The sequence below is a fragment of the Schistocerca nitens genome, chromosome 9, assembly GCF_023898315.1.
Source record: "Schistocerca nitens isolate TAMUIC-IGC-003100 chromosome 9, iqSchNite1.1, whole genome shotgun sequence".
NCBI classification, from domain to species: Eukaryota; Metazoa; Arthropoda; class Insecta; order Orthoptera; family Acrididae; genus Schistocerca; species Schistocerca nitens.
The window spans coordinates 470,810,844-470,819,479 of record NC_064622.1 but is presented as its reverse complement, the minus strand read 5'-3'; the positions used below and the strand labels follow the sequence as shown (position 1 = coordinate 470,819,479).

The 8,636-nt window shown below is 48.2% G+C and overlaps 1 protein-coding gene across 1 annotated transcript in view; it reads right to left on the bottom strand.

Annotated features, from left to right (window-relative positions):
* Window positions 1–8,636, bottom strand: part of LOC126202974 (glycogen [starch] synthase) — a 143,080-nt gene that overhangs the window by 10,599 nt on the left and 123,845 nt on the right. The gene's annotated exons all lie outside the window — the stretch shown is intronic.

Genomic DNA, 8,636 nt, shown 5'->3' with positions numbered 1-8,636 from the left:
CTTCCATGGTCATTAGCGCCCGGTCCGTGACTTAGGAAACAGTAAAAAACCGAAATTTAAAACCAGCAGCAATGAGAACGAAAGTCATAAAATTGGAGAAACTAAAAGCAGAAGGAAGGCTTAAAAATCCACTACAGAAAGGGGTTGGTTGTCCCCAAAAAAAGCTTCAAATGACCGACGTCATTTCACTGGCACTAATAAACTTGAGAACGCGGTCGGCGGAGCGCGTGTCATCTGCTAAAATCGACGATATATCAGGTGATAGCTGTAGACGGGAGCGTAATGGATTAAAATAGGGGCACTCAATTAAAAGGTGTCTTACCGTCCACAGCTGAGAGCAGTGGGGACAGAGTGGGGGAGGATCGCCACTTAAAAGATGTCGATGGCTAAAAAGACAGTGCCCTATCTGGAGTCTAGTTAAAATTACCTCCTCCCGACGACGCGGTCGGGAGGAAGAGGTCCAATCACAGGGAAGAGCTTTCACATCCCGCAATTTATTATTGGGAAGTGTCGACCAATGTGAGTGCCATAAAAGAGCAACACGACTACATAAAACACTCCGCAGATTGGCGAAGGGAATCATGTGAATAGCAGGCTGAAGAAGTGAGACTGCAGCCTTGGCTGCAATATTGGCCGCCTCATTTCCACAGATACCAACGTGTCCCGGGAGCCAGAGGAACGCCACCGAGACGCCCCCCAGGTGGAGCAAGCGCAGACAGTCTTTAATCCGGTGGACCAGAGGGTGCACAGGATAAAGAGCATGGAGACTGAGGAGAGAGCTGAGAGAATTTGAGCAGATAACGTACTGTATCCGCTGATGGCGGCGGATGTAGTGGACAGCCTGGAGAACAGCGTAAAGCTCCGCAGTATAAACCCAACACTGGTCGGGAAGTCGAAAGTGATTTGGGGTGTCGCCAACAATATAGGCACTCCCTACACCTAACGATGTTTTCGAGCCGTCGGTGTAAATAAATGTGGCGTCCGTCATTTGTGCACATAGAGCAGCAAATGCCCGACGATAAACAAGTGAAGGGGTACCATCCTTGGGAAATCGACAAAGGTCACGGAGCAGGCAGATCCGGGGACGGAGCCAAGGTGGTGCTGTACCCCAAGTTGTCAAGAAGGTTTTAGGAAAGCGGAAGGAAAGATAATGGAGTAGTTGACGGAAGCAGACTCCCGGGGGTAGTAGGGAGGAGGAGCGGCCTGCATACCCTACATCAAAGGAGGCGTCGAAAAAAGGGTCATGGGCTGGATTAGCAGGCATGGAAGACAGATGGCTAGCATAACGGCTCAGAAGGACCGCTCGCCGATTGGACAGCGGAGGTTCAGCAGTCTCAGCATAAAGGCTTTCCACAGGGCTAGTGTAAAAAGCTCCAGACACTAAACGTAATTCAGGGTGGTGGATAGAGTCGAGACGCCGAAGAATAGACAGCCGAGCAAAGGAGTAGACTATGCTTCCATAGTCCAATTTCGAGCGCACTAAGGCGCAATAAAGGTGGAGAAGGACCACTCGGTCCGCTCCCCAGGAGGTACCATTCAGGACACGGAGGGTGTTCAGGGATCGCAGACAGCGAGCCGAAAGATAGGAAACGTGGGAGGACCAGCACAGTTTTCTGTCAAACATAAGACCCAAGAATTTAGCAACGTTGGAAAACGGAAGGTTGACAGGACCTAGATGTAAGGAGGGCGGAAGAAACTCTTTACGTCGCCAAAAATTAACACAAACGGTCTTACTGGGAGAAAAACGGAAGCCGGTTTTGATGCTCCAAGAGTGGAGGCAATCGAGACATCCCTGAAGACGTCGTTCAAGAAGGCTGGTCCGTTGAGAGCTGTAGTAGATCACAAAATCGTCCACAAAGAGGGAGCCCGAGACATCAGGAAGGAGACAATCCATAATTGGATTGATGGCAATGGCAAACAGTACAACACTCAGCACGGAGCCCTGGGGTACCCCGTTTTCTTGGGAGAAAGTATGGGAGAGAGTAGTGTTCACCCGCACCCTAAATGTGCGTTCGGCCATAAATTCGCGAAGAAAAATGGGCAGCCGACCTCGAAAGCCCCAAGAGAACAGTGTGTGGAGGATGCCTGTCCTCCAACAGGTATCGTATGCTCTCTCCAGATCAAAACATATTGCTACTGTTTGGCGTTACCGGAGAAAATTGTTCATGATATAAGTGGAGCGAGCAACAAGATGGTCAACTGCAGAATGATGCTTTCGAAATCCGCATTGGGCAGGTGTTAAAAGACTGCGGGATTCCAGCCACCACGCTAAACGGTAATTCACCATACGCTCCAAAACCTTACAGACACTACTCGTGAGAGAAATGGGGCAATAGCTAGAGAGGAGATGTTTGTCCTTCCCAGGTTTCGGAACGGGGACGACGATAGCTTCCCGCCATCATCTGGGAAAAGTACTGTCGGTCCAAATTCGATTATAAAGGCGAAGGAGGTAACGCAGACTATGGGTTGATAAATGCAGCAACATTTGGACGTGAATACCATCCGGTCCTGGGGCGGAGGAGCGAGAAGAAGAGAGTGCATGTTGGAGTTCCCGCAAGGAGAAAACAGTATTGTAGCTTTCGCGATTTTGAGAGGAGAAAGCAAGAGGTCGCACTTCCGCTGCACGTTTCTTCGGGAGAAATGCTGGCGGGTAATTTGAAAAGCTCGAAATCTCAGCAAAGTGCTGACCCAACGAGTTAGAAATTGCGACGGGGTCCACTAATGTGTCATGCGCGCCATTGAGCCCAGAGACCGGGGAGAAACTAGGCGCGCCTGAGAACCGTCGAAGTTGACTCCAAACTTCCGAGGAGGGAGTGAAGGTGTTAAATGAGCTAATAAAGAATTTCCAGCTTGCCTTCTTGCTATCGCGGATGACATGACGGCATCGCGCTCAGAGCTGCTTATAGCGGATACAGTTGGCCAAAGTAGGATGGTGGCGGAAAACGCGGAGAGCATGTCGCCGCTCACGTAGTGCATCACAGCATGCCTCGTTCCACCAAGGAAATGGGGGGCGCCGGGGCAATTCGGAGGTGCGTGGTATTGAATGTTCCGCAGCTGTAAGAATAACGTCAGTAATATGTGTGACCTCATCGTCGACGCTGGGAAAGTGACGGTCATCGAATGTCGCTAGAGACGAAAAGTGTCCAATCGGCTTGGGCAAACTTCCAGCATCGCGGGCGCATGTAGGGCAGTTGAGGCTGCAGTCTAAGGACACATGGAAAGTGGTCACTCGAGTGTGTATCATCAAGGGCAAACCATTCGAAGCGCCGAGCTAGCGGAACAGTACCGACCACAAGGTCCAAATGAGATAAATGTGTCATGGAGGCAGACAAAAATGTAGGGACCCCAGTGTTGAGGCAAACTAGATCTGCTTGGTGGAAGAAGTCTAGCAATAGTGAGCCACGTGGACAAGGATGTAGAGATCCCCAAAGCGGGTGGTGGGCATTGAAGTCCCCAACCAGCAAATATGGGAGTGGAAGCTGACCAAGAAGATGAAGGAGATCAGCTCGTGCCATTGGTGTGGACGATGGAATGTATACAGTACGAAGAGAGAACGTGTATCCGGAAAGGGAAAGACGGATGGCGACAGCTTGGAAGGAAGTGTTTAAGTGGATTGGGTGATAATGGAGAGTTTCATGGAGAAGAATCAGGAGTCCTCCATGTGCTGGAGTGCCTTCAACAGAGGGGAGATCATATCGGACGGACTGAAAATGAGGGAGAACAAAGCGGTCATGGGGATGTAGCTTTGTTTCCTGAAGACAGAAGATGACCAGCGAGTAGGATTGTAAGAGGATCGACAATTCATCCCGATTGGCTCGAATACCGCAGATATTCCAGTGGATAATGGACATAGGGTGAACAGAAAATGGAGGAATGTGACCAAGGTCGCTGTCAACTCAACGACTGCTCTGAGCTTGCGACCGACAGCATGGAATGGCATTCAGCCGAAGGCGGAAGATCCTGATCCATAGGTTGGTCAGGAGCAGCTCCTGCCACCAGCGACCGGCCGGTTGATCGGCCACCAGCAGTGCGCCTCGGCGACACAGAAGACGGCCGAGGGCGATTTCCGCCAGGTGGTGCTGTAGATGGGACACGCCTTGGCGGAGAAGGAGAGGAACTGGGTTTCTTTGTAGCCTCCTTGGAAGTATGATGTTTAGAGGAAGGAGGAACTGATGGTTGGGAAGTTGCCGTACGTAAAAACTCTTCACGAGTATGCTCTTTTTTCGAAGTCTTGGTGTCTGACTTCTGGGCTCGAGATTTAGCAGAACTCGACGAAGGGTGAGCCAGAGAGTGGGCACGCGAAAGTGGTGAGGTGGAACTGGCGATCTTTGCGCTGGCCAATCTGACGACCGCGGCACTAAAGGTGAGGTCGCAAGTCTGCGTGGCAGTCTCCTTTGTTGGCCGAGGAGAAGCAAGGACAGTGCTGTATTTTCCTTTCTGAGGCACGGTGGGCTGTCGACTGGCGAATAATTTTGGAGCAGCAAAGGTCGACACCTTTTCCTTTACTCTAATTTCCTGTATGAGCTTTTCGTCCTTAAAAACGGGACAATCTCAAGAGGAAGCAGCGTGGTCACCCATACAGTTGATGCAGCGAGGGGATGGAGGTGGACAAGCACCCTCATGGGCATCCCTGCCACATGTAACACATTTGGCAAGATTGGAACAGGACTGGCTGGTGTGGTTGAACCGCTGACACCGATAGCAACGCGTAGGGTTTGGGACGTAAGGGCGAACAGAAATTATCTCATAGCCTGCTTTGATTTTCGATGGGAGTTGAACTTTGTCAAATGTCAAGAAGACAGTGCGGGTTGGAATGATGTTCGTGTCAACCCTTTTCATAACCCTAAGAACAGCCGTTACGCCCTGGTCAGACAGGTAGTGCTGAATTTCTTCGTCAGACAGTCCATCGAGGGAGCGTGTATAAACGACTCCACGCGAGGAATTTAAGGTACGGTGCGGTTCCACCCGGACAGGGAAAGTGTGTAGTAGTGAGGTACACAGCAATTTTTGTGCCTGGAGGGCACTGACTGTTTCTAACAACAGGGTGCCATTCCGTAATCTGGAACAAGACTTTACAGGACCTGCAATTGCGTCGACACCTTTCTGAATAATGAAAGGGTTGACTGTGGAGAAGTCGTGACCTTCGTCAGACCGAGAAACAACAAGGAACTGTGGCAACGATGGAAGAACTGACAGTGGCTGAGACTCAGTGAACTTACGTTTGTGGGCAGACATAGTGGAAGGTGAGGAAACCATTGTGGAAGAATCCCCCATAATTACCGGCGTCTCCGATGGCGCGCTCCTCCCTTGTGGGGGCCCTCTCTGAGGGCACTCCCGCCTTAGGTGATTGTTCACACCTCAGGTCACACCTCCCGACAAACGGACGGAGGGACCAATCGGCACTTTCGGAAGGTATCAGCTCGGGTAATCACCCCTCCCTGGGCCTGGCCGTTACCAGGGGGTACGTACGTGTCCTACCTGTCTACCCGGGGCGGGGAATTACGCATTACCCCGTCACCGGCTACGCATGGAAGTGCGTGGGTCGGCCTTCAGACATGCACAGGGAGGAAGAAATAGAAAGGGAAAGGAAAGAAGAGAGGTCTCAAACGCTGCAGCGGAGAAAAGGGTAGAGAGAAGAGGTAAGGAAAAGAGAAGGACAAAGGAAGGATGAAGACTTACAAGCAAGGAAGGCGAAGAATGTGGTACATTTACAAGCATCCGTCTCCGGACGTAAGCACAAACCATACCCCCAGAGGGGGAGAAAGGGAAGGAAAGAGCCAGGGGGGGCGAAGATGGGGGATGGGGAAGGATGCAGAAAGGGAAGGTATGCAGCCCGGAAAGGAAGGAAGGCCACATCAGCTCGGGGTCCCATGCTCGCTACGCACGTATCCACAAAAGAGTTGTGGATCCCCTGGGGGGTACTCATGCAGTTGTATGTGCACACTGAAGAGACATATGAAATTATGTATCAAGGCTGAGATTCGTACTGAAGTCTCCTGCTCACTAGGCAGGTGTGAAGACAACTATGCCGTCCTGGCACAGTGGCCTTGTACAGCTACATGGTCTACTCTAGCATACCTCCCTCTTCAATACAAATTCCCAATTCGCACCTCAGCCTACTTTGTATTCCCCATGAACTCTTAACAGCACTGCATAGACACTCAAACTGGGGATCCTGCCTGAAACCCAGGCATTGAGACTAATCAAGTGGAACTACAAGGGTTGGAACTTTAATAGTGGCAACTACTTATTTACAACTCATACAAAATAGATACGTGTTTCACAGTATTACTGAACTTCAGAGTAGTCACCAGCGTAGTGTGCTTGAGCATTGTCCCGCAAAATGATGGTCAGGTCCTGCAGAAAACGTCATCACTTCTGTCTCTATGCTGTTCGTTTTTGGAACACAACTTATGACCAGCTTAGAGACAGAAGTGATGACACTTTCTGCAGGACGTGACCATTATTTTGCAGGACAATGCTCAAGGACGTACAGTGCAAGCTGTTACTGATTTGTTTGACTGATGGGGCTGCTAAGTGCTATATCACCTACTGCACTCCCCTGGCTTAAGCCCTGTGAATTCAATTCGATTTCTAAACTGAAGGAAACACTTCATGGCATTTGCTTCAGAACTGCTACAAATTCATCAAGCAATAGACTGCACCGCTCTAACTTTCAACACAACTAGCACTGCTAAGAGTATCCTACGACTTCCACATCAGCGGCAGTGAGTTATACAAAATGCTGGTGACTACTTTGAAGGTCAGTAAAATTTTGAAACATGTATCTATTTTGTACATACTGTAAATAAATAGTTGCCACTATTAAAGTTCCAATCCTAGTAAATGGTTCCAGAGATATTTTCAAAACTCAAACATCAGTAATGTACATTTTCGGACTGCAATGAGAATGAAAATTTGTACTCATGCTGGGATTTGAACCTGGGTCTCCAGATCATTAGGCATGAATGGGAATTTGGATTGAGGGAAGAAGCATATTAGTGTAGTCTGTGCCACTGTGCCAGGGCGGTGGTGTGGTTAGCACATCTGCCCAGTGAGCAGAAGGCTTCAATTCAAATCCCAGCCTCAGTACACATTTCCACTTGTCGCTCCAGTCTGCACATATACATAAAAAAATACATGTCTGAGACTTTGATGCCCATTCACTGACTGGTGCCTTGCAGTTGTTATGGCACCTGAGGACAGTAAATCCCTCTGGCATCACTTAGTTGTCAATGTTGCACGCCTCCATGAACACCACAGGAGGCCATGAAACAACAGGCTGAAAAAGTATAAACAGCCTTTGGTGCTTCATATCACTTTCAAATTGCATCAAATTGCATCAAATTGCTTTAAACGGTCCCTAGTGGTTCCACCCTGCATACCAGAACAAAAATTGTGGTCACTCTACACTCCAAAGAGTGACAGGTCATGTTCAGTTGGGGGTTGCAGATCCAAAAATGTCCGTATAATAGTATTAAATCGTCCAGGAGTTGTCAGCAGTGTCAAACATTGTGAAGATCATTTTATTGCTCATCACACAGCAAACTGTAATTTTTGATCACAAAACATGTGGGAATCAGTGCCCCAACTAAAGTGGTGGTTTCACTAATCCATTCATGCTCCTCCTCAGGGCTTTCCATATCAATCCCAAGCAGTAATGTGTCTGATGTGATTTCCTCAGCCACTCATAAGCAAAGCAATTGATTTTAACACTGGGTATCACAGTTCTGACCTCCAGTGCAGAGGTGCCAAAGGATTGAAATGTGGGTAAGTGGGGCTGTGATGACCTACTCATCATGTGACACATCCACAATGATGTTGGATAGAATTGTGGTGAAATTTAGTGCTAATGTGACACCATTAACACACCTTCCACCTCACATAAACTAGTGAGCCTGGCCTTTCTTCACACATGCAGAAACCTTGCTCTTTGAAGGATCACTGAGCCCGAGGATGAAGTTACAGTGCACCACTCTTTTGCACCATTACAGAGGAAAATTGAAGGTACCTTTGAGACAAATTTCAAACTGCTCCATCACAGTGGGAGACAGTTACAGGGTTTTGAAAATGCAACACTTTTTTTCTTGGTCAGTGTATATGGTGCATCAATCTTTATAATACTGTATGAAATTCCCTCATACCCCTTTCACACTTTCCTCTTTAATGATGATTCAACAACATTGCTCATTTGCTGTAGATGCATATGGTATGTTTTTCTCTGAACACCAGCTCTAAGGAGTTATGCAGATTTATCTATACCAGTAATATTTTCGATTAACTTGCTGAGTGTTGACATGAAATGTTTATTGAATATTTTTCACAGCTCCTGCGTGACAATGGAACTGTTAGTTATTCACCACAGAAGTGTAATATGTTGAGTGACCACATTCTGCCCTGTTACCTCTTTGACATACAATTTCAATTTTGTTCCAAAACCTTCCTATTCTCTTTATATATTGAACTGTTTTAGCCTGTCTGATGATGTTCCTCAGCTCTTTGCAATATAGTCTGTAGTGAAGTTCTGTTACTGGGCTGTGATTACCCTACATATTACAATACAGGTCCCATTTCCTTCTACATGACATCTGAGTGCTACTAGTTATGCAAATCAGTTCCTCATCAGTGCTGCATAT